The sequence below is a fragment of the Astatotilapia calliptera genome, chromosome 12 (genome assembly GCF_900246225.1).
Source record: "Astatotilapia calliptera chromosome 12, fAstCal1.2, whole genome shotgun sequence".
Lineage (NCBI taxonomy): Eukaryota > Metazoa > Chordata > Actinopteri > Cichliformes > Cichlidae > Astatotilapia > Astatotilapia calliptera.
In genome coordinates this window covers 5,654,093-5,679,897 of record NC_039313.1, presented here as the reverse complement: position 1 = coordinate 5,679,897, position 25,805 = coordinate 5,654,093, and the positions used below count along the sequence as shown (strand labels likewise).

Sequence of the window (25,805 nt, the reverse complement as noted above, 5' to 3'; positions counted from 1 at the left end):
AAGGAAATAATAATTATAATGCCGCATTAACATCTGCTTAAGAGATGTTAAACAGTGCCGTGCGATACTGCAAATTTTGTTTGATTTAGGATTCATCAACAATTTGCAAATTCTGAAAAAAAATTTTTAATGACCATAGTTTAATAAGTATGATTTTTACTTTCCACAATACTTAGTTAACACAACAAAACAAACCTTTCAGCTTTTCATGTTTTGAAACTGGGATTTTTTTTTTTTTTTTTGAGACCTGGAATGTTTCTAAAACACTTTGGGTTGTTTTCATTTGCGCTGTTCACTTTTAATAAAGTAGATGTGACAGTCAACACAAAAAGGTTCAGACCTTTTTCATTGTTTATTATTGAGATGTATTTTTTAATTCCCGGAAAGTAATAATTAACACAACTGTGCACAACGTATCCTAGTACCAGTCCGATTCCAAGACCAGTGTTGATATCACTGCTATCATATTTGGATCCCACCTCTTATGCTAAGCTTGGTGGTCAGTGGCGTACCACCACCCAAGTCCTGGGTGTCAGATGTATGGAGTCGGAGGTATAAAGGGACTTTGACCTCAGGTTGGGGCAGACTTATTTTAAAAAGAAAGAAAGAAAGAAAGAAAGAAAGAAACGTGCGTGTTCTACAGTAAATCTAATGACTGCCGGGGGGTCCTCTGCTGTTGACCCTTGTTCTGAGGGGCTAATGGGCGGAGACCTGTTTGTGTGCTTCTTTGGGTTTTTTTTTTTTTTTTTTTTTAAATCCTCTCAGGTCCCTGCTGTGATGCGTACTGCAGAAGTAGGCTGGGGGCGCACACACGCTGCAGCGCCACGCACCCCTCACACACACTCCCATATACATCATTTCCATTGGACATTGGCACAGAGACGCAGCGCGACGACCACTCTGACATATCTGCTTGGTACGGACTGCCGAAACTTCTGAGACAGAGAGGCGGGTAGATCCTTTTAGCTGGTCCCAGATAGTGGATTCAATCCACGCTCTCGTTTCTTTCTTTGCTTTTTCCCCTTTCCTCCTCATTTTCTCCTCCTCCTCCTCCTCGTCTTCGCCTGGTTTCGTGTTACAAAGCCCAGGGAGGGAGTTGCGCGGAGAGCCAGTTCTGTGTGAAAAACTGAATGACAGGATCATATGGCTTGATTTGCCTTATAGTCCAAACATTTTTAGGAGGAAAAAAAGGCATAGGGGACACGAGAGGAACTGCGAGAGAGAGCATCAGAAATTGATGAGGATGTGGAATAATTTATAACTCAAATTCAAAAACAAACGTGAGATAACGGAGAAAGCAGAGAGAGAGAGAAACAGAGAGGCAGAAACGGATACTGGCTCCAGTCGTCAGAGAAGGACGGAGAGCGGGGAGGAAAAGCGCAGGACGCATTGCCCGTGATCATCAGCACCATCACCGTAATAATAAGGTAAGTGTGCGCTCGTTATTTCTCGGCAATATTGCTTCCAGCGCTGTGAGACGGCTGGATTTTAACACACTAACGAAGCAAGCAGAGGCAGAAAACATCCCAAACCCCGGAGCGTCCGAATCTCCAACTGTTGCCAAGAAGCCCACGTTTTTTAAAATTTCTTCCTAAAACAGCACCATCTAAGGTGCAGTGCGTTTGTATAGACAGATGATTTGGGGTGTTTTGGGTTGCCAGTTTTGGGGCTCAATGCGATGCAACTTTATCCCCTTTTCGCGCTGTGTAAACACAGCGCACTGCGGTCAGGGGCAGTTGGAAGGGAATCAACTCCGGGCTTTTTTCTACTGTATTTCTGTGCATCTACTGTAATGTGCTGCCGCTGCACCTCCACAATCACAGCCCGGCAATGCTACCGTGCAGCAAAAACGCACAACGTGAAGCTGACCTCTCGGTGTATACTGGTGCAGCAGTCTGAGAATGATCTCTTTTGTGTCTGCCTGTATTTCAGGCTCTTAAGTTCTGAGCGAGTCTGGTGCCTGACAAGACAAACTTTTAGGCACCTTCTTTTGCTTGGTAGTGCTTTTTTCCGCCTCTAATAACATCAATACAGATCCCCCTCGTAATCCTCACTCACTGTGGCCGCTGTCGTCTTCCTGCGAAGGGAAACTGCTTTGTAGATTTCAAAGTTTTCTGCACTTGTGCACATGTGTGGATTTTAGATTTGTGAAGAGGTTTTAAGTTTCAGATGCCAAGAAAGAAAGAAAGAAAGAAAGAAAGAAAGAAAGAAAGAAAGAAAGAAAGAAAGGAGTCCCTTCAACTGCTGCCTGTATCCCTCAGTTAATACTCAAAAATGAAGCTCTTATGGTGACAATAATCCACTGGTTTGAGATATTACTTTGGAGTGGTTTCCTCCTTGTTCTTCTTTCCCTCTCTTTCTTTTTTCCTTTGCCTTAATGAAATAAGTATTAGCTTCACTTGAGTGATTATTGTAATTACTGAGGAGGAGGAGGGTTGGAAGGTGGAAGGAGGGGCGTGTGTCCACACTGGACAGTGAGGAAGTGAGGGTTGGTGTAAGGAGGTGGTAGTTTAGAAGAAGGAAGGAAGGGTGTTGGATTGGGGGTCCCTGCAAAGGGCTGTTGCCATGTGGGACAGAGGAGATAGGTTTTTAGTAGTGATATCATACTTGAGGATCTGTTTTCTGACTGTGATATTTGTGTAACTGTCACAGGAGACTCCCTTTCCCTGTACCACAGGTGGGCGGGTGGCTTCTGCAGGTCTCTGTGCGTCCGCTTGTGTCACTGTGTCATTTGCAAAGATTAATGGAAGCAATAAGCGAGTAGAAATCAGAGTTAGCAAGTTGACATTTGCCGTGCAGAGGGATGTAGCAGTGGATAAGCCTGCCAAAATTCAATTCACCCACCTTTTAATTTGGTATAAATCAAGTTCACAGACTTTGAGGGGGAAAAAAGAAAAGTAGACACATAATCCTCACTAAAGGCACGCGCAGTATTGCACAGATTATTCGGCAGTGAAGCGGGTTACAAGGAGAGATCTTTCAAAACCAATTTAGTTGTTGAAGGATTCCTCCTGACATCTGCATTATTCCCAGGCTAAAAAAAACAAACTTAAAAATCCACTTTTATCCAGGGTGTTCGCAACAATGACACACACTCTGTCGCTCTCTCTCTCTCTCACACACACACACACACACACACACACACACACACACACACACACACACTGTAGCCCTCTCGCCCCAGATGTTAATGCCTCTATTGAGAGAGCCACAGGACTCCTGCCGACTCAATCTCTTCATTGTTGGACAGACAATGGACTCCACATCCTGACAGCCAGCCTCCTTCCTATATCCCCCTCATGCACTCCTAAAGCTGCTCCTCATACACATGCAGTGAAATGGCACACAGTCATCCAGGCTGATAGCGCACACATGTAAATGGCAATGCCTCTACAGGCACGTGCCCAGCTTCATTTGATGTTTTCATAAAAGCTTGACTGATGTGGAAAGTCTCCTACTGTTTGTGTGTGTGTTCCCGTCTTGTCTGGGTTTCATGCCATCCATGCTGGTCCCCTCTATTCCAAGGTTTTGCAACTGATTCGCTTTGACTGATGTGAGTGTTTTGTTTACAGAATGAAAAAAATGCTTGTTAAAGTTTCTTAAGAGGCGCATTGCAGCATTAGCCCCAAAGTTCTTAAATGTCCCATCGGAAAACTGCAACAAAGAACAAATCACAGGCAGTTTCCACACGTGGGGGTCAACACTGCGTCATAGACCATACGTCGTGACAGAGGCAGATGCCTCCTGTCTGCTCTGTGCCCGCCCGTTTGCGTGCGTTTAATCGTCACCCCAGTGTCACATGCATCACGTCAGCGCGACGTGTACTGCAGCCCACAAACAAGCAGCTGAACACAGTAAAATGCAACAATGATGGGATCATTGCTGATTATGTAACTCATTTTGCATACGGGAACACACAGAGCCTGTGTTCACGCCGGCTGTGGTGTATCACGAAGGTATGGATCTGAATCCGCTCATCATAATTTCCTTGGAGGCTCTGTGTCTTTTGCAGAGCAACAGTTGATGTGCCAGCTTCCCACAGTAGGCTTTTTTCTTTTTTTTTTTCAAAACGTCCTTTCATCCCAGGACCGATTTAGTCTATCTGCTTTTCTTTGCTTAAAAAAAAAAAAGGATCTCACAGAAACAGATTTTGTTTTGTTTCTTCTGTTTCACACTGGTCTGTATTTCCTGCTGAGGTGCAAAGAGTTCACATTTCGAGCTATGCCCTCTGTGTTCTAATGCAGCTCAAACATAATCGCACTGATTCTGTTGGGGTTTTTTAGAGCTCCTCGGTGTATGTGTGTGTGTTAAACAGAGATATGGTTCATGGGAGGCCAGATGCAAGGTCCGGAGAGCTGAAGCAGATGGGTCGTGTGTGTGTGTGAGGGGAACAACGTGTTGCAAGTATGGGCTGGAAAGGCTGATGTTTAGAGAAGGTGTTTAAAGGAACACTGTGGCAAATGTGTCAGGGTTCAGGTTCAAAGTGATATAAACCTTATGCTGTATGGATAAGACAGTGTGTGTGTGTGTGTGCGCGCGCGCAAGATGTGCCTTCATGTTCCTAAGAGTAACATCACACACATGAAACTCAAACATTAACATAGTGTTACACATTAGCATGTCATTAGCACATTAATCACAAACGCTGAGCGCCTTTAATTAAACCCGGTCACATTTTATGCATTTTTTGTTGTTGTCTAATGCATATGTCTAAAATTATTTACTTCTGCTCTTACACCCTGCCTTTCCCCTGTTTTGAGTCTATAAGTACTGCTAGATGAAGTGCACTACAAGTGCCCAGCTGGTGCACTCATTACAACTAAAAAACTGAAAGAACAACGCTATGTTCCTCTTTGGCATCCATTCTGGACATTTGGAGGAAGGGAGGGGACCACTATAAAATGTTAAATCAGTAGGAGGATGTATCGTCAGCACCTATGGTGATGTCAGTGCTAACTGCCTTGCTAATATTGCTAATTGTTGCCTTGCTAATATTGAAAAATCTCTATGTGTTAATGACACATGCTCTGTTGTATTGTTTGGTATACAAGTGCATTATTGTCGTCTTTGCTGTAGAGGAATTTTGTAGGATAGGTGGTCAGAAGCTCGAGTGGTTTGGATAATGGTTGGTAACATCTTGCAACTGCTGCTGGAGGTTGCTAGCAGTTGCTAGTTGCAAAGTGGTTGCAAGTGCATCACTCAAAACTCTCTTTTTAATTGCTTTGGTTGCTAGTAGGTTGCCTGAGTCGCTAGTAGTTTGCATGGAAGATGCCAACTCGTCTGCAAACACTTGCAAGCTCCTCCAAGCGCTAGTGAAACTATGAAAAGTCAGGACAAACCGGTAAACAGAGGCTGTTTTCCTCAAGGTTAAAGTTGTGTTTTTTGAAATGTGTTGGTTGCAGCAGTAAAAAACAACTTTTAATCAAGGACTTTTACAGTTTTCATAGTTTCACTATCGTTTGGCGTGTTCAATGGCGAGTAATATTAAAAACAACTCATTTCAAGTGTAATTAGCTTAAGTAAGGTAATGAATTGCCTATATAATAAATTGAATGTGTTGCAAAAACTTGTTTTGTTGTTCCATTTCTAAACTAAATACTAGATTAAATATTCAAATCCCATAAAGCACCTCATTGGTTTTTGCAGTTAAGCATGCCGTGTGAAAATGCGACAGAACTTTGGATTTCTTTACTTTGCACATTTGCATTTCTTCCTAATGTGAATGCATTACCATTGAAAGACACTAAGAAAACACACAAGCATGTTAGTTGTCTCAGCAAATTCTGACGTTTCTTAAAACTGACGTGGTCGTCATTTATTGTCCAAGTACTACAGATGGCACTCTTCCTGTAACGCAGAGCACAAATTGTGCTCATGCTGAATGGTACACACACCACTGCACAACCTCCAGCCTCCGTCTCAGTTGCTTTAAGGCCTGCTGAGAAGTTTCCGTTAGGCAGCAAGGATGGATCCGGGGGGGGTTTTGGCTGCGGCTGTGATTGCAGTTGTTCCGAGAGGAGAAGCTTTTTCTGTTCTGCAACTTACCCTTCCCTTTGAGCTTTTTCTTTTTCTCTCTCGCTCTCATCCTCTATCTCTCTTGCCCACTTACGCTCACATACACCCCCTCCACTCGTTTCGGCTCAACTCGAGTTGCATGATGAGGTCATTTTTGCATTGCCAAAGTGTAAACCCTTACCACTTATATAGCTCGACTTTAATTGAACAGACAAGTGCACATTCAGTCTACTGTGAATGAAAACTATGCTAGGATACTAGGGTAATCCTTTTTTGTGGCTCTAATAGTTGTGCCAGTACCTTGAATGCCCCGGGAGCAGCTGTTATAGATGTTCCTTTCATCTCTCCAAATCAATTCAGGTAAATTAAATGAAGTCTTACTGACATTATTGTCAAAAAATTAACAATATTGCCAAAAATTCACTACGCTCAGAATACAGAGTACAAAGGAGTAATAAATACATGTCACCCTCTGTGAATGATGCAGCCAGCCCCCCTCCCCCCATCATCCTTTGGGGCAATCAATAAATAAATAAGCCCTAAGGGACGAAAAGTGTTTCCAGGAAAGTCAGACTGGTGGAAAATCCAATATGGAGCAGAATGTTGGTCCTGGAGGCAAATATGTGCAGCTAGTATAGCTGTCTGCACCAGATTTTCATTATTTTTACAATATAGAAGTTTTGTTTATCAAAGCTTTTCATCCTGACCTGAAATCACCCCCCCCCCCCGGCTTTGATCAATGCAGTTTTAAAGATGTCAGAATGCAGTGCAGTCATCACGCAGATCTAATTACTGTTGTCTGACACAAATGAATGAACAGAACCTTTGTGTCGTAGCTCCCTGCTATGACACAAAGGTTTGCCCCTTCTTTTTTTCTTTCACCACAAGTAAACACCCCTTTTCAGGACTTGCTCGGAGAGTTACTCGAGGCTTTTAGAGGAGTTCGGTGGAGTTTCTCTTGGTAGCTCGAGTCCTCTGCATTATTTATGCTGGGCAGAATGGAGGTGGAGGAGAGCCCTGACCTGCTTGTTTGTTACCAGCTGACCACTACTGGCCATCTGGTGCCTGCTAGCTACGCTATTTGTGTTTGTATCTAACAATAACTGGGTCCAAGTTTTTATGTAAAACAGGACACTTGGAGTTAGAAGGTTAAATTGAGTTTTGCTTACTTGAGATACAGAACAAATACATATGCATATATATAACATAGTACGTTTGGCGGACAGCAACAGAGGAGTGTGCATCTCTCTTTTAAAGATTATTTAAAAGAATAGTGTGAAAGTTGTGAGGCTGAATTCAGCAGATATTTCTGCAAGTTCGATCACTTTCTTGCTGAGATTTGATAGGATGCAGACCTAAAAGATCATATAGTGATGACAAGGTGGTACACATTTGAAAAGAATAAAACAAAATCTACTTCTGTAGCTCAATAGAGTCGCCAAACGTTTCACAAATCCATTTTTACGGTGAAACTTGTCGTAATATATCAGCGCACTTTCCCCCCGCTTCCTTAATGAGGGGCTACAGGAACAACAGCCCGGAGTTCACAGATAAAAACTGAACAGCTGATATTTTTTATGACAGCTTGAAGCTACAGTTGTTGATGCAGTGCCGCAACGTGCTACACAAACACATTTAATCAACAGCCGCAATCCCGAGAACAGCTGTATTTCTCAGATGGTCACAGGAAATAGTCGAGCCATGGCCAAGAGTGGCACCACTGAGTGTGGAAACGTCTTTCTCCTGCCTTTCGTTGGGAACGTCTTCAAATCAGGTTGTTTTGCTACGTCACATTTGAAGAGGAAGATTATTCAACTAATGGTAAATTCCTCTCTTGTTACTTATCTAATCATATAGCGTGCACACATTCATTTTACCCTCAGCTTTACTGATAAAACAAGAACATTTGGAGATTAAATGTTGAGAATAATCTCAGCCTAATGACTTCACAGAAATAAAGACAAATGTGTTATTGTGTGTGTTGCACTAGAATATTTAAGGACAGTGAATAAAAGGGTACCATGAGCTCCTGTAGCGGGGTTATCTGTTCCCTGTCTTCATCCATCTCTTCATCCCTTCTTCCCTCTCCGATTTTGTCCTTTCTCTTTTTGATTTATGCTCGTCTTCCTCCCTCACACTTTCTTTTACTTCTTCTTCTCATTCTCTCAGGCCTCATTTCTAGCCTCTGTGGTTTTGTCCTGCTTGGTCTCTCCTGCCTACTCTCCTTTCTGTATCTCTTCAGTCCTCTCCATATCTTCGGCCTGTCAAGACTCAGGATTCGCTTGCTGAAAAAGCTGGAAATATCACAACTGTTGAAATTCCTTTTCATCTTTGGTTTGCAGTGCAGGCCACTCAGTATAAATGTGAAAGCATCTGATTTACAAACATAGCTGCGGCACAGATTAACTATGATCAGAGAAGAATGAACACTTGCTATTTAGACTTAAACTCATCATGGCTGATATACAATCACAGACACTTTATTAGGTACGCCTTGCTAGTATTGAGTTAGACCCATTTAACTGCTGTAACTGTTCGTAGCATTGATTCAACAAGGCTCTGGAAACATTCCTCAGAGATTGTGATCCGCATTGACGTGATAGCATCACACAGTTGCTGCAGATTTGTTGGCTGCACATCCTTGATGCGAATCATCCATTCCACCACATTCCAAAGTATTTGATACTAAGGGGCCCAAAGTTGGCCAAGAAAATATCCCCCACACCATTACACCATCACCAGTAGCCTGAATCATTGATACAAGGCGGGATGGAGCCACACTTTAATGGTGTTTACACCAAATTCTGACCTCTTTTTTTGGACCATTCTCTGTAATCCCTACAGATGTTTGTATGGAAAAAAACAGATCAATCAGCACTTTCTGAAATACTTTGGCACCAACACCCATGCTACTTAAAGCACTTAAATCAACCTTTCTTTCCTATTCTGATGCTAAGCTTGAACTCATCAGGTGGCCTGGACCATAGCCACATGACGTGCTGGTTGTGATTGGATGGTAAGATATTTGCATCAGCAAGCAGTTGAACATGTGTACCGAATTTCACTTTACAAGCAACTGTACAATGACAATAAAAGTTCTAAAAGTTCTAAGTTCTAATGAAGTGGCCTGTGAATGTATATTTATCGGTACATTAGTAAAGTGTGTAGCCTAAATTGCATAAAGAAAAATCTGAAATTACAAAAATACAATTTTCAGTCAGTCAATTTCACACAGTTTTATAAAGCCATAGATTGTGAGCAGAATCACTTGCTAAAGTGCTGTGGAACAGTAAAACTACAGCTGTTGATGTTTGACCTGAGTAAATAACAAAAACCACAGAGTCCACCTCTCTAATCCTGAACTGAACTCTTAGCTTAGATTTAATTTATATATTAGCTTTTTGTTCAGAGCAAAACACAGAAAGCTGATGGGATTTGGAGGCTTCTGACTAAGCTAGGCTAACTGTTTCCTGCTAAGCTAAGTTTACGGACTTCTTGACTCTTTTACTACTTTCTATAAAATATGCATTGAAGATTAAAGTGAGAAACCACAAATCAGCTTGATAAAATAATTTAGCTAATAATTTATCATCATTTTCACAACTATTAAAGTGCCCTATAGCAAGTTTCAAACCGCACAACAGATACCATCTTGGCAGCCATTTTGTTTGTGTTTGAGTGCTGAACTTCCTTTTCCTGTTCTGTAGCTTATCTAGCAATGTAGACTATATTTTCGAAACAGCAACGCTTGTTGTTTAGGACAAAACTACAGCAAGTCCAGCTGAAGTAAGAAATGTTATGACACTTTGTTGTTATAGCAGTTGGCAAAGACGATAACCACTGGGTCAAGAACTGTGATTCTGACATGAGAGTGGAGTGGTTGTTTCTGATCTTCTCAGCTAACTCTTGGCATGAAAGCAAACACTTCTTTTGCCTCATGTTGATGTATTTCTTTAATTGCTGTTCGCATCTATAATTATAGTAGGCTACATAAATCAATACCAATCCATTTGCACTGCTTCTGGGTTTCCTATTTGTTTTTTTCATCTCCCGAGTCGAAGAGGGGCTCAGGGTAAGAAATCTCCATTATATTTGATACTTATTTAGTAATTTCCTTTTCAGATAGCAGATGGACCCATCTATCCTATCTGATGCTGCTTATTGGGTCTGCCCATGCTTGGCTGAGGCTGAAATTGTAAAGCTGGATTGGGGAAGAGATAGTAATATGCTCAGCCAAAACAAAAACCTTGTCCGTAAGCCAACTGTGTTTCGGGGGCACCGTGTAGATTGTTTAGCATGTTTCCTGAGGCCCCCAACTTGCACGTTAGTCAGCCGTTTGTTATTTTGCTTGTTCCAAGTCAGCAAATGCATTCTGGCTCAGTTGACTGGGCGATGTGTTGTGCAGAGAGGACCACTGGAGTTGTTCCCTTCTTTTGTTATTCAGGTCTTGGTGATACGTCAGTCCTGCTCTGAGCCATTGTGTATACGGAGGTTCCCATTGTTTACTGTCAGTTGCAGCATTGCTATGTGTGTGTGCATGGAGTATGCATATTCAGCTGCTTCTTGCCGTTTTCATTCATTATTTTGTCCTGGATAGTCTATGTAAATGTGTCCAGGCCAGCAGCAGAAGATAACAGTTAAAGTACTGGCTCAAACCCTGCATAACTAAGACTGTGTGTATGGGAATAATGATCCAGATGCAGTGCATCCCCCCGTGCTAACCAGAGCATGGTAGTTTGTTTTTATGACAGCCTTTTTTTGGCATTGTTCTGGTCGGATAGAGCTCGCCTTTCCTACCGTGGGACCGGCCGTTAGTGCAGGAAGTGCTGGGAGGGCACAACTTGAATGCACACACACACATGCTGGATTGCAGGCTACAGCACTCGCAACCCCTCCCAAGCTATCGCCCCACACTCACGCATAAAGTTTTGAAAGGACAATAAAAAAAGTTGCCCTGCGGCTCGTCGGCTGGTAAGCTGCAGCTTATCCAGGAAGGAGCTGCAGCCAGGCTAATGGCCTCTCTCCAGGGTAGGCTCTACAGAAGGGCCAGTGGAGGCTTATCGGCAGCAGGAGGGCCCCTACATGACTGCTCTCTGAGATCTCCACTGAGCTTGTGTGTGGGAGTAGCTTAGCTTTCGTAGCTAGAAGGAGGGTGAGCGCTATTCTGCTTTATTTCCTCCTGTGATTGTCGTGGGTTAGCTCGGCCTGTAGGAAAATTAGTTACTTATTACCATTCTCAGGTGAAAATACAGGTGTTTACCCAGTGTAGCACTTCTAAATTCAAAGATAACTATCCAACCTTATTGAAAAGTCAAGGTAGACTTCTACTAACCAAGCATTTCTTTCACATACTACAGGAAACTTTTGGTCAGTGCAAAGAGGATGGAAGGCAGTGTGTGCGCCATACTGTTCAAATGCCTACACATCTGTGGTTTATATCTTTGCCTTAATTGGAGACGTCTCAGTAAGGAGTCAGCGTGATTTGTAGAAAACAATGTAATGTGCGATGAAGAGGAGTGAGATGACTTGCCCCCTGTCTGACTAATCACATTTTGCCTCATGGATCTCAGCGTGACGTATCTACCTTGATCCACGTCCATGAATCACCGATCTCTTTCTTCATCTGTTGTGACTGAAATTAGACAACGGCACAGTCTTCATACCAGCTGCTAATACTGCAACAGAGAGGTATCATGTCACAAGTACCATCTAAAAGATTTATTAAACAAGAGCCGTGAAGAAAGAGGCAATGCAGGGAGTGAATCATTCATGCATATGCTAAACTCACTGTTTAACCAGTAAATGCAATGATATCTAACACTGTTCCACATGCAGTTAGCTTAAAAACCGGGACACATCCTCATAACGTTTGCTGATCATGAAGACGGCTTCAGTCTTCTCCTCTTAAGACTCCTGTTGAGCTTCTTTCATTCACTTTTTCCACACTTAGCTTATCTCAGGCCATGCTATGGTTCTTGTTAGCACCTTAATGGTCTCACCTGAAATCTAGCACTAAATCCTCCTTTGAGTCTGTCTGTATGAGCAGCTGCAGACACAATAGCCCCTATTGTTGAGGGGCAATTCTGGACTGGCCCCTCTCGCCTACCCCCTGTCCTGCTGCAGACTCACCTCTGACCCGCAGGCTGGTTGCGCTCTCACCCATCTCCCGCTGCTCTTTTCCAGTCCACTGCTCTCTGCATGAAGCCTGACTCGTTTGAAGAAAGAGATGGAAAGAAAGGAAGATGCTCAGTGGGATGAGGCCTCAATAATACGACAGAAAGAAGATAAGAGGAGAGGGATTTCGACTGGGATGAATACAAGAGGAAAGGTTGGCAAGAGGTAAAAAAAAATAGAGAAATGTGTTCAGGTTGCCAGGTTTGGTCAACTCTTAGAGAGAGACGGCAATTGGAAAAGCAAAAAGGAAGCCGGCTTGCCCAGACAACGGCCCTGAGAAACCAAGATAAGAGCTGACCAGCAGTCAACAATTACACCATCAATTTCCAGTCTGGCTTTTGCCTTCTCACTCTCTTTTTCAAGCTTACCACTCTTTTTTTTATTTCTCGGTACTGTCTCCTATTCTCTTCCCGCCCCTGTTGTCTCCACTCTTTGTGTGTTTTTCAACGATCTCTCTATGAGGATCCATTCATTATCATAGAGATAAACTCTTTTATCTTGTGTTTGGAGAAATAAATAAAAACTCTTTCTTGAAATATTTAATCAACTACTGAAGTTATGGATAGTTTTGAGGCATTTATAGCACATATCAAGTAGTTCAGCATGTGAAGCTATATAAGTTTAGCTGAACAATTAGCTACAGTTTAGAAAAACAGTGGTTGGAGACCGTGGCCCGGCCAAAATTATTGCGACTGTGTGAAATCTTACTGCCTCTGAAATAGCTGCTTTGAAAGCGGACGCCAGGTCTGTGATGACTCGTAGTCAATTACCGTCTTCAAACTGACGTTAGTGTGTCAGAGATAACGGTAAAATGGCGATAAGATGGAGTCGGTCTCCAATCAGTCTGTGATTAAATGGGGTCGGGCGGGCAATTACATGCTATCTGTTTATGATAATACGCTAGTTAACTGTGGTAAATTAGCAAAAGTCTCAAATCTGTTGTGTCTGCAGATTTGTCATTGTCTACATACACAGAAATTCACATTAAAGAGACTGTCATATTAACTACTGACAGACAAACAGAAACTCATCCACAGATATCGCGCTGTAGTTTTCCCAGACAAGAGGAGTTTGCTGTCTTATTGTTATTCTAGTGTGACTGACTCTAAAATTTGAGAGGTGCTACTTTACATAAAACAGGACTTTTACTTTTGGTAATTAACATAAATTGCGTCTCTTCAAATGTTAAGTTGGAACAATCAAAGCTTTGTGACCCTGTAATTTCTTAATAATCCCTGACTGTATAAAACACTATTCAGAGCTAATACAACACTAAATTTTCACCCACCAGAACCTCTTGACCTCTTGACTTCTCGGATCAGCTTCACCTCAAAACAGACCATTTTATTTTTCAGAGGCTCAAAAATGCACCAACATCCCAAATAGGGTCCAAAAGTCCAGTTAAATTAATTAAATTAGCAGAAATAAGCCCTAGTGACAGTAATCAACTACAGCTACCCCTGTCAGCACAGCCATCAATCAGAGTCATGTCTAACTTAAGCTTTAACAAAATCCAAAAGGGTAACTTATAAATAGGTTATACCCTGTTCAGCCTTTATCAAGGCAGAATTAAGCTACAAATATCAAAGTAGTTTTTTTGGACTAGACTGTAACACATGTTCTGACTATGGCCATTTTAACATGGGAGCCCAGAGGGAGTGACGGCCTCCTGTGGCTGTTTGCAGAACTGATTTTTTTGCCACTTATGTTTGATCGGCTTTTCAGAGGTTGCTGCCTGATAAAAAATGTTGTTTTTTAATTGTTGTTGTTAAATAAGTGTTTGATGTTGTGGAAAATTAGAAGCAGTTTGTTATCTGAACATTGCACGAGGCTTCAACAGTAACATTATCAAAATCAAGCAAGCCTCTTCCTAGTTTTGTGTTTCCTCCTTGAGGCGCATTGCAGAGACACATCCTGGTAGTCTTGCATACGATGTTTACCAAGATAAACCTTAAAGGAAATCTATTCTGATAGTTATTACTTGCTACTTTTATTTGAGGGAAGAAGGTGAATACTATACTACTTATGCTTTCAGCGCTCCTTCAAACAGTCCGTCGAGTACCGAAGGCCAGGTGTTTTCTGTCAATTGCTCACAATCTCACCTTCGCCAGCACATTCACACATTAACTGCCAAATGTGCGCATTTGCTCGCACACTTTTGCATGCTCAGTTTATCTTCCAGTGTTATTTTCTTTTCTTTCCCGTACCTATTAGGCAAAGTCTTTTTTAGGAACGCCAGGGAGGAGAGAACAGCTAACTCTTTATTATGATTTTTTTGCCTGAGGTTAGACCAGCCAGGGTGCACACACACCCTCTCACGCACACACAAATCACGCAGAGGCGCACACACAGATAAACGCGGCAGCCCTCTGATTCAACACTTCAAAAAATCAATAAGGTCTGTTTCGAAAAAGCCTTAAAGCTAATGCAAAGAGACGGCGAGGGAGTGAAGGGGGGTGCTGATGAACCCCAACAACAGGCACTTACAGCAGGCTTACTCTGCCTCTGTCTTGCTTGCTTTCTCTGCTGATTCTCAGATAGATAGATAGATAGATAGATAGATAGATAGATAGATAGATAGATAGATAGATAGATAGATAGATAGATAGATAGATAGATAGATAGATAGATAGATAGATAGATAGATGTGACCATTTTAAATGGGCTTCCCTTCTTAAAATTCATTGACAGTCCATCCCTCTATCCATCCTGTCCTCTCATATCTTTGTGGCCGAACAGCTCTGATTTGTGTACCAGGATTAAAATCCTCAAATTTGTCTTTCACTCCCTGTGGGAGAGGACTGTGCTTTTTAATTAATTGATTTTGAAATGAAGTTAGCTGCTGTGTCTGTCTGTGTGTGCGTGCACTGACGTGTCTGTCTGCGCGGCGGGTCTCTGTGTGGTTTCGGCTGAGTGTGTCAGAGTGTGTCCCCGATGCTTAGCTTGGTAAAGGAGGGGTGGGGTTGTGGGTTTTGCTGAGCGTGTGTCTGTATTTTTCTCGTTGCCTTTGTTGGAGAAGCTGCCGTAATAGATATCTAAATCTCCATCCGAAAGTGCAAAAACTATAATTTGTGTTTCTGTAGGCCTCATGTGTGTGTTTAGTTTAGTTTCTTTACAATTTGTTTTTCAAATTAATTGACAGCATGTGTGGATTGCTGTGGTTTGGCCGTTAGGTAAGGCAGATTCTCCTTGTCTTTCACATGTGTTTATGCTATCCTCAGGTGCTGGCTATAGCCTATGAATTATATATAAGAGCTTCAGTTGTACTCTTGGTTCTCAATCATACACTGAGGACCTTACCATAAAAGCTCAGTGGTTCCCTTTGCTTATTGGTCTGACTGCATCCATATGAGCACAAGCTCAAGTACTGAAAAGCGTCTTTCCTGCTGCAGTAGGTGTCATCGGGTCCGCACTATGGCATGACACATGACAGACTCACAAGGCTGGTAAACAGCCTCATCGCAGTGACTCAGAAAAGTCTACTTCTGATCAATCTGTTCTGCAGATTCTTCACCAAAACCAGATTCAGAATTAATGCTACACCCATTTTACTCATGGCTGCGGCCCTCTGGTTACTCATGAGCAGGAACTGCTTATGAGCCCCTTTTAACGTGAGCGCCTTTGCATTTGTTCACACTTTTTCATGAACGACAACCTGTGTGAGAGCCGTCACGGTGCTCTGTGTGTTTCTGACTTTTGTCACGCGCAGCTGGGCGGACACGCTCGAATGCTTTGTCCATGAGCTGCTGCAGCGTTGTACGCCTGCCGTATTATGCGGCGCACACAAAGGTGCGTTCACCGTCGCAGCATGTTGCCACTGCGCTGGCAGCACATGGGGATTGTGCCGCTGATCAGTGGGGTTGCTTTGTGCATCACAGTGGCAGTGGTGGATCTGCTGCTTGCTGTCAAACCCACACCGTCTGTCGCAGTGTGTGCGTGTCTGTGTGTATTTCTGGTAATGTTTTTGTCAGCTTGTCTGCGTGTGGGTCTTTGTGTCTGAATATATGTGAGTGTGCATCTTTGTCTCTTTGTGAGCGGATGTGTGGATGTTTGTCTCTGATCCTGTGTATGTGCGTAAAGGCTGTAATTTTAGTGTTACTATTTATTATTATTATTATTATTATTATTATTACTATTAATTATACTAGCGCTATCTCCATATCATGTGTCTGTATTTGTGTATGTGTTAGCACAGTTACATGCATGATAGACAGATCTCCTGCTAGACTTTATTAACAGCATTTACTACAATCTCTGCTGGGTTTGTCTGAGTGAGATTAAGATGTGGGCACATGCTCACACATGCACACGGGGGGCTGGGGGCATCCATTGTAGAATCTTTGAAAACATGGGTTGCAGCATTCCAACACATTCACACGCACTCATCACACTGATCTCACATATTCTTGTTCTGTCATAATGTGCCACACTTCCCACACTTTAAAAAACCCATCACAAACAGGCAGTTTGTAATTAGTATGAAGGCTTTTTGAAGCACGCTGTGTGCTTCTCTTTTGTGGGCTGTTTCATTCACTATGAAATACCTTTGACTCAGAAACTCAAACACCTGGGAAAGTGCGCCTTAGTGTTGATACCAGACTACAAAGACATCAGGGTGTATCGCTGTCACTGTGAGTGGGTGAGTGTGTTTGCTGCATTTTGCAGTACCAGCAGCTGGAACCAATCGATTCGTCTTGCAGAAGGAATTGTTTGATTCTTTATCATTTAATTTATGTGAATAGTCTGCATTCAGTCATGAAACAAGCACTTCACTAGTAAATGATAAAATTAGCTTTTTTTTATATATACTTAAACTAACAGAAAAATCATGATGCAAAAGGAATCACCACAACAGCTGCCAGCACCAGGCGTCAATAGACCAAATAGGCAATATTAAAGTTCAGTGCAACAGCTCAGAAGCTTAATTAAAAAGACAAACTCAGGTTAAATTACTAGCTTCTGGAATGGCCTCAGGCACACAGGCCTAGACACCAATCAGCAATCACCTGGCAAACTCAGGCAACCAAAGGAAACCCATTCAAAAACCAACCCGCCAACCAAACGCCAATCCAAGCGGTTGGTGAGATGATGATGGAGGATGCTGGCTGCTGCTGGGTGAAACGTGGGTGCTGCACCAAAAACCTAGTTAACAGTGGACACCAGCAGATTGACTTGCCTGCAATAATCAATATTTACTCTCCAAGCTTTAGTGCAACTGGGAAAAAAACTGGAGTCAAACTGGAAACAGAGAAATTTCACCTTCAAAGTAAAAGTCGTGGCTTTTGAAATGTGTTGGCTTCTGTATTAAGATACTACTTTTACTTTGAAGGTAGACATTCTTTGTTTCCAGTTTGTGATGCACTTGTTACAGTTTTAGTATTTATTGGCAAGTAGTTTTCAAATTTTTACAAAGAATCCAGCATCTGCCATACAATCTACTGTAAACTGTGGCAACCTGCTAGGGTCCAAAGCAATAGCAAGATGGTTTTCAGTACAGGACTGTGCAGATCTATGCAACCAGTTACATGCTAGCAACTGTAACCTCCAGAAATCACTCACACTCAGTTGGGGAATACCATTTTCCCCTCATGACTGATCATTATGTCATAGCCATATGTTAGCCTAGTTTTGTTAGTGTCATTTAACTGGGCATTTCTTTAAATTCTTTTTTCTCAGAGCACATTTGTGTTGGTGTGAACAACATGTGTGCAAACATGAGGTGAATAATAGCGGTTAAGAACCTTTATGTGCAGTGTGTATTGATATGCTAAGTATGTACTCGTGTTGCTTAATGCTAGTTAATGCTGAGTTTGTTTATTGAAAGATGAATTTTCAAATAAAGAGTGAACTGAACATAAATCATTTTAATAAAGCTTTTCATTCAATCATTAAATAATGCTATTCATCAGTTCTTTAAAAAAATTATAGGAATTAAATCCTTTCCTGTAAGGTCAATATAGAGACATTACTGTGGCTTTAGAAACACACCCTAACTAAATAAATAATCCAACTCAAGTACAAGCATATGCAAAGGTTGCCATTCTTATGATAACTAAGAATGTGTTGAGGTGTGATCTTTTCTGAAGCTTGTAAAACTGAAGCGTATTGTTTTTTTAGTAAGATACAAACTAATATATATTACCATCATATCTTTACTCTAAAATCTTTTTCTCTTGGTGGATAAAAAATGATCAAGAAGTACTTCTCAGTTTGTAAAATAACTGCTAGCTAAAACTAGCTAATTTTTCAGCCATTGTAGATGTTGTTTTTTTTTTATTCAGTATGCTAAGCTAGGTGAAAGGCTACATGCTAAACAAATTTGTACTTTTTAGTTTGGGAAAACAATAAACAAAAATGTTGAACCATTTTTACTTTGACATGGCTCATCATTTTTTAATTGCGACTCTTACTCTTCACAAAATAAAAACATCCATCTAAAAGGAAACCTGTGGTTTAATTGCATGAACATGAACACTGATAATTACAGATATTTAGAGTTAGGTGGACTAATCAACCAGTATATGTGTTTTGTCTTTTGTTTTTTCATCTTTAAAGCAGAGCCACGTGTTTCCTTATTTTCTATCTTTATGTTAAGTTTACCTAGCTTGTCGTCTGGCTTTAGCTTCGTATTTAGCATGCAGACATGAGAGCGGTATCAATCTCAAGATTCTGGCAAGAATGCAAATAACTGTGTTTCCCAGAGTGTGGAATTATGACTTCAAAGAAAAGTGGCCCAACAGAGACAGAGATGCAGTGGCAGGCAGCTAAATAGATTGGAAAAGAGGAGGCTGAGAGAAAGTCAGAATATGGGAGAGGGAGGAAAAAAGACAATGGAGGTTGAAATGAAGAAAGGTTATAGAGGGAGAACAGGAGCCTGAGAAGTGTCTGAGATGATGAAAGACAGTCAGAAAAAGTGTGATAGAGTGATGGAGACAAAAATAGGAAAGCAACGAATACGGCAGATAAAAAATGGAGTGGCAGAATGTGTGATTGTTGTGGCCAGAAAGTCTCTGACTTCTGCTTGGTGACCACAGTCCTCGTCTGCACTTCATTTATTGTTAGTCTTTATTTGATTTTTTTTATACTGCTGTCATTTTCCCCACTCCCTGTTTGCCACCCAGACACCCTGCCGCTTTTGTTTTTCCATTGCAGCAATAAAATGGCCTAGTTCTCGTCTCTTGCCTTGACTTGTAGCACCAGTGAATGCTTTTTTTCGAGGGCTTGCTGAACTGTACTTTCTAGTAATTTTGTAATCTGTGTTTATTTTGTAAGAGCAGTTGATTGAAGTGCTGTGGTTTGTTGTTTAGATTTTACTGTTGCAACTATTTACCTCAGTGGCCTTCATGTTTTAAATGAGGAGAATGCAGACAGTGCTTTTGAATTTCTCAGCATGGGCCTAAATTATCATAAAAACAGAATGACAGATTTCTCTTAAATTTGACGCATCCTTTTAAGCAGGCCAGTTTGTATTTACATGCTGCCAGTCTGTCTCAACATGCTGCCCGACACTGGCGTTGGTTGTGTGGAGATGTGGCTTCCATTGCAGACTGAGAACATTTTTTCCCCCCATTTTAAATTGACTGCTGAGCCTTTGATTCGAGGGCTGACAGCATGTTTCAGGCTACCAATGAGCTTCACATTTCTCCGCATAAAGGTTTGTTTATGTTGATATTATTCAAAATGGTCTGCAATTTGTGACAGTTGATGGAAAGTTGAAAAAGCTTCCCAGTGACAAAGCCGCATGCGATGACAGTTTGCATGAATAAATTACAGGTTCTAGATCCTGAACTTTATGTCTGGGTTAGAATTAGATGAAGACGATTTTATTGAGCCTCATCTGTTATTGTGATGTAGGTGAAGTAATGATCTATTTTCTACAGCTTCTAGGCTGTCAGCCTGTTAAACCCAAGCTGCAGTTCCTCAAGTGGCCACACGAAGCTGGATCCAAAGCGAGTCAGTTTCTATAAATTCCCAACTATACAGCAAAAGCAAACAGTCTCTGGGATTGTGTTACACTTTTCAACAGTTTCACTCTTATAAATAGAGAGTGTTTGGTAAGTGTTTGCAGAGTGTTTGACTCAGTTTCCAGGGTATTCGGTTGTAGTATCTGGTACCAGGTACTTTTTGGTACCTACTTCAGTGTGTGAATGTGTGTTTGAAAATGTGGATGACTGAATGTAGTGTAAAGCGCTTTTGGGTCCATAGGGACTAAGTAAAGCGCTATACAAATACAGGCCATTTACATATAGGCGATCCATAAATGTGTCGTCAGCAGACTTCATGCTACCAATTGGTTAGTCAGTGGCGCCCCTGACTCAAGTCATGAGAGGGACTCAGTTACGAAAGCCAAAACCACCATTGGGGCAATTTTGCAGATCAATTTTTCATGGCTACCAGTGGTTGCAAGATAAAAACTGACCAGGCTTTGAGGCTTTTGTGACCAAGGCCTGAGTTAAAGTTAAGTGCAAAGCCGCTTTGATTGCTAGGCTAGGTAAGAAGCACTAGCCAGTTGCTATTAGTAGGCCTTACTTGGTGCTAATTCATATCACTGAACTAGCCTGAATGCCTTTACATGTTGGTAGTTGATGAATTAGCACTAATTAACAAATATGTTTGTCTGCACCTTGCACTCAAACTGTAAGGTTTGCTAACCAAATTAGCTAGCTCCACCCTCGCTTCCCAAAACGGCCATTCCTGACTCCAGAAAATGAATGCGGCAACAGCCAGAATATGTTGAGCCTCCATAACGTGGTGTTGTGCTGTATGCAGTAAAACCCTATAGTCAAACTTCCCATAAGGCATTGCAAACCCACCTTAAAAAATGTGGTTTGTATGATCTTTCCTTATCACACATCTAAAGGCCACGTCTCAAAGTTGATGAGAACAAATTGAATCCTGGTTGTTCTTTTGTAGTCTAACTCAAAAATCCATGAACCACAATTATCTGGCAAAAGTACCGACTAACACAATAAACATCCAAATTTACGAATTCAAATCAAACGTTGTCTTCCTTTCCCTTACCCTAATCAACTGAAGAGATTTAATCTTACAGTGTTACAGGCAATGCATTCAGCATTCAGCATCGAACGGCAAGCATTTAACAGGTTGCATTACATTTTAACGCAGTTTCTCGCTTTCCATTACCGCACCATTGATTCCGGTTAGGTTCGCATTCGAAATGGATCAAATGTGAGTGAGTCAAGGGTTTGGGTGGAGAGTTTCATCTCGACTCCCCCTGCTCCTGACAGTTTAAAGCACATCGAGCAATCGGCTCCGGGCTCTGTGATCTCATGACGAGGTCATATAATCCTCGTTGGTCACGGTGTCTGGGCCTGCAGTTGTTTACTGTTTAGCGACTGTGAATGTTGTTTAGCATGATACACCTATAAGCCTCCCTCAACAGCATCAACTACTTTATCCTGTCAGAGCGCACCAGAAAGTGAGCCCTCGTTGTAGAAACGCGGACGTCTCTGTGCTTTTAAAAGGGTTGAGCGATGTAACTCATACCAACAGCTCAGCTTGCTTTGGACCAGCTGGCAGCATTCGTGTTTGTACCCTCCCTGTCTTTGCCATGTCTCCACTCCGTTGCATCCAAAAGAAGCACAAATACCATAAAACAGCTTTGCTGAGGTGGAAAAAGAAATTGCTTTTGAACCGAACGTTAAATGCAGCCTAACCAGAGCGAATGGTGAAATTTGCCAGCTGTTCTGAATTTACAGAGCAAGACGATCTGCTGAGGTTGAAATGTGTCACATGCTCCGTTCCCAAGCTCCCTTGACGATCTAGTGTGACTTATAATTTATCTTGTCACAGAGTGTACATCTTGTAACGGTTTTTTCACTCTAGCAAAATGATACAGCTCACCAGTGAATAAACATATACCCAGTTCATAAAGCTTTCATGCGTTTGTTTTTCCTGAGCTTCGCTGTAGTAAACACGCTGTTATATAAGTCACTCCTTGTGAAAGATGTTCTGGAACGAGCACAGTCATTATTTTAGTGGAGGGGTGGGGGGGCTTTTTACCACAGGCATGATCACTTGTTCATAATTGCATCGTGGACAACAAAAAAATATTATTTGTTTGTATATACAGTTCACATTTACAGAGTAAAGCTGTCACTAGACTACCAAGCATTACAACCAGTCATTTACCTCACAGAACACCTCCACGTCCCTATTAGTTGAAACTGATTACATGGCTAATTAACATGTTATTACAGGTGCACAAACACACACACACATATATATATACACACAAGCTGTTTACACCAACATAAAATCTGCTTTTATTTTGACAAAAATGGGCAAAACAGACAGTTTCCCCACAAAGCAAACATATCATTAGCATTCCTGCACTTAGCTACAGTGCTGGAACAGATTGCACATAAATTGTACTCGGGTCAAACTAGTAAGGCTGCATTTAGATGCAGCTGACATCTTCATATGCTGTCAGTTTAATGGAACGCAGTGCATGTCTTAAAGGGGCTTTGCTAATGCCGAGAGCTCAATAACATTTCCTAGTGTGTTGTACACGGAGAAGACAGAACCACGACTTGATCTCAGAACCGTCACACCCCAAATTGTGACCACAACTGTGGATAGAAAGCCATCAAACAAGCATCCATGTGCGCTATGTTTAGAGTGGCCTCAGCACTCCATGCCAAACAAGATCCCTGCTGTTGCAGAGTCGGCCTCTACATGACGTATAAATGATGGATGCATCTACCATCACATAGTGTTTTGGTTAATGAAGGCCATTGTGAAGCTCAGACAGACTTTGTCTCAGCAAATCATCATAATCTTTATAATGATGATTCACAAAATAACATGAATTACATCAAAAAAGTAGAGAATGAAACCATAAACGTATCAGGAAGTGCACAGACATTTACCCAAGATTTCTGTGTAATTAGACATTTTTTAAACCATCTTTTGTATACAGTCTACAGGGAGTGCAGAATTATTAGACAAGTTGTATTTTTGAGGAATAATTTTATTATTGAACAACAACCATGTTCTCAATGAACCCAAAAAACTCATTAATATCAAAGCTGAATGTTTTTGGAAGTAGTTTTTAGTTTGTTTTTAGTTTTAGCTATTTTAGGGGGATATCTGTGTGTGCAGGTGACTATTACTGTGCATAATTATTAGGCAACTTAACAAAAAACAAATATATACCCATTTCAATTATTTATTTTTACCAGTGACACCAATATAACATCTCCACATTCACAGATATACATTTCTGACATTCAAAAACAAAACAAAAACAAATCAGCGACCAATATAGCCACCTTTCTTTGCAAGGACACTCAAAAGCCTGCCATCCATGGATTCTGTCAGTGTTTTGATCTGTTCACCATCAACATTGCGTGCAGCAGCAACCACAGCCTCCCAGACACTGTTCAGAGAGGTGTACTGTTTTCCCTCCTTGTAAATCTCACATTTGATGATGGACCACAGGTTCTCAATGGGGTTCAGATCAGGTGAACAAGGTGGCCATGTCATTAGTTTTTCTTCTTTTATACCCTTTCTTGCCAGCCACGCTGTGGAGTACTTGGACACGTGTGATGGAGCATTGTCCTGCATGAAAATCATGTTTTTCTTGAAGGATGCAGACTTCTTCCTGTACCACTGCTTGAAGAAGGTGTCTTCCAGAAACTGGCAGTAGGACTGGGAGTTGAGCTTGTCTCCATCCTCAACCCGAAAAGGCCCCACAAGCTCATCTTTGATGATACCAGCCCAAACCAGTACTCCACCTCCACCTTGCTGGCGTCTGAGTCGGACTGGAGCTCTCTGCCCTTTACCAATCCAGCCACGGGCCCATCCATCTGGCCCATCAAGACTCACTCTCATTTCATCAGTCCATAAAACCTTAGAAAAACCAGTCTTGAGATATTTCTTGGCCCAGTCTTGACGTTTCAACTTGTGTGTCTTGTTCAGTGGTGGTCGTCTTTCAGCCTTTCTTACCTTGGCCATGTCTCTGAGTATTGCACACCTTGTGCTTTTGGGCACTCCAGTGATGTTGCAGCTCTGAAATATGGCCAAACTGGTGGCAAGTGGCATCTTGGCAGCTGCACGCTTGACTTTTCTCAGTTCATGGGCAGTTATTTTGCGCCTTGGTTTTTCCACACGCTTCTTGCGACCCTGTTGATTATTTTGAATGAAACGCTTGATTGTTCGATGATCACGCTTCAGAAGCTTTGCAATTTTGAGACTGCTGCATCCCTCTGCAAGATATCTCACTATTTTTGACTTTTCTGAGCCTGTCAAGTCCTTCTTTTGACCCATTTTGCCAAAGGAAAGGACGTTGCCTAATAATTATGCACACCTGATATAGGGTGTTGATGTCATTAGACCACACCCTTTCTCATTACAGAGATGCACATCACCTAATATGCTTAATTGGTAGTAGGCTTTCGAGCCTATACAGCTTGGGGTAAGACAACATGCATGAAGAGGATGATGTGGACAAAATACTCATTTGCCTAATAATTCTGCACTCCCTGTATAACCCAGGGTCACAGAGCACTCCAGTAAATTGAGTAAAATCTCAAGGTGAGTGAATAAATGTTTCAGACATCACCTATGCTCACCGGCATTCTGCAAATATAGACAACTGAAAGTTATTGAATACGAATTTCTAAGGGAAGTGAGCTTGATTCTGTTTATATAAAAGTTACAAATTTTGATCTGCAGTTGGATAGTTCAAAGAATTTGGGCCCAACTAATTGAACTACTGCTTCTTTGGATTTAAAGCTTCTAGATGAGCCGGCTCAGGGATGTGATTATGAGCTGCAATGGTTGCCACCCTTCAAGAAGTATCCTGTGCAAGGTGTGGTCCTGCCTGCTGAGACCACAGAGCCGATACAAGGAACTGACATCCCTCATGGCCTTGTAACAACTAAGAATGGGAAACCTGTCTTGACTGTATTTCGTGCTTTCACGTGTTCCTGCAGCAGCACGCTTGCTCCTGCTTTGAATTCCTGCTAACAAACAAAAGATATACACCTGCTTTGATGCTATTACCCAGAATTCTTATGCTCAGAGTTGCAGCCTTTATTCTCCCATCAAGAGCCCCGCAGAGCACAGGACTCTCACAGAGCAACATTACACACAAAGACGGGGATACGCAGATACATACGCGTAGAAAACATATTCTTGGCTTTGTTCACCTGCTTTCCTCATTCCCTCCAAGCTACGTGAAATATCGCAGTTTTATCAGAGCCCATGGCTCGTTGGCATCAGGATAGGAGTTTTAGGGAACAAAAGCACTTGGTCAGGGTTAGGAAAAGTTAAGGGTATGGTCTAGAATACACCTTTTCCACAATTTTAACCCTACATGTGGAAGTCGAATGCTAAAAGGGTACCATTGTGGTGTCAAGGAAATTCTCAACAAGCACCCAAATGCAAGACTGGAGTGACACTGGGCTGCTCCTCCTCCCTCAGGCACGTCTTGCAGAGAACCATCCCTCTCCTCTCCTGTCAGGGGGAACAAATGAGCCGGGGCATGTTTCTTATGTGTGTGTTTGTGTGCGTGTGTGTAAGGCTAAACTTCCTGTCTGTTTGGTCTTCCTCTCTGTAGTTGCTTCCTCCCCAAAACATATACACACAAA

General features: G+C 41.9%; 1 protein-coding gene across 2 annotated transcripts in view; it reads left to right on the top strand.

Moving 5' to 3' along the window:
- Positions 1-787: 787 nt before the first annotated feature.
- sema4c (sema domain, immunoglobulin domain (Ig), transmembrane domain (TM) and short cytoplasmic domain, (semaphorin) 4C) overlaps positions 788-25,805 on the top strand; it is a 107,623-nt gene continuing 82,605 nt past the window's right edge. For both annotated transcript variants that reach the window (XM_026188233.1, XM_026188234.1), the window contains exon 1: positions 788-1,427. The gene's annotated coding sequence lies outside the window, so the exon portion shown is untranslated. The remainder of the gene's footprint in view (positions 1,428-25,805) is intronic.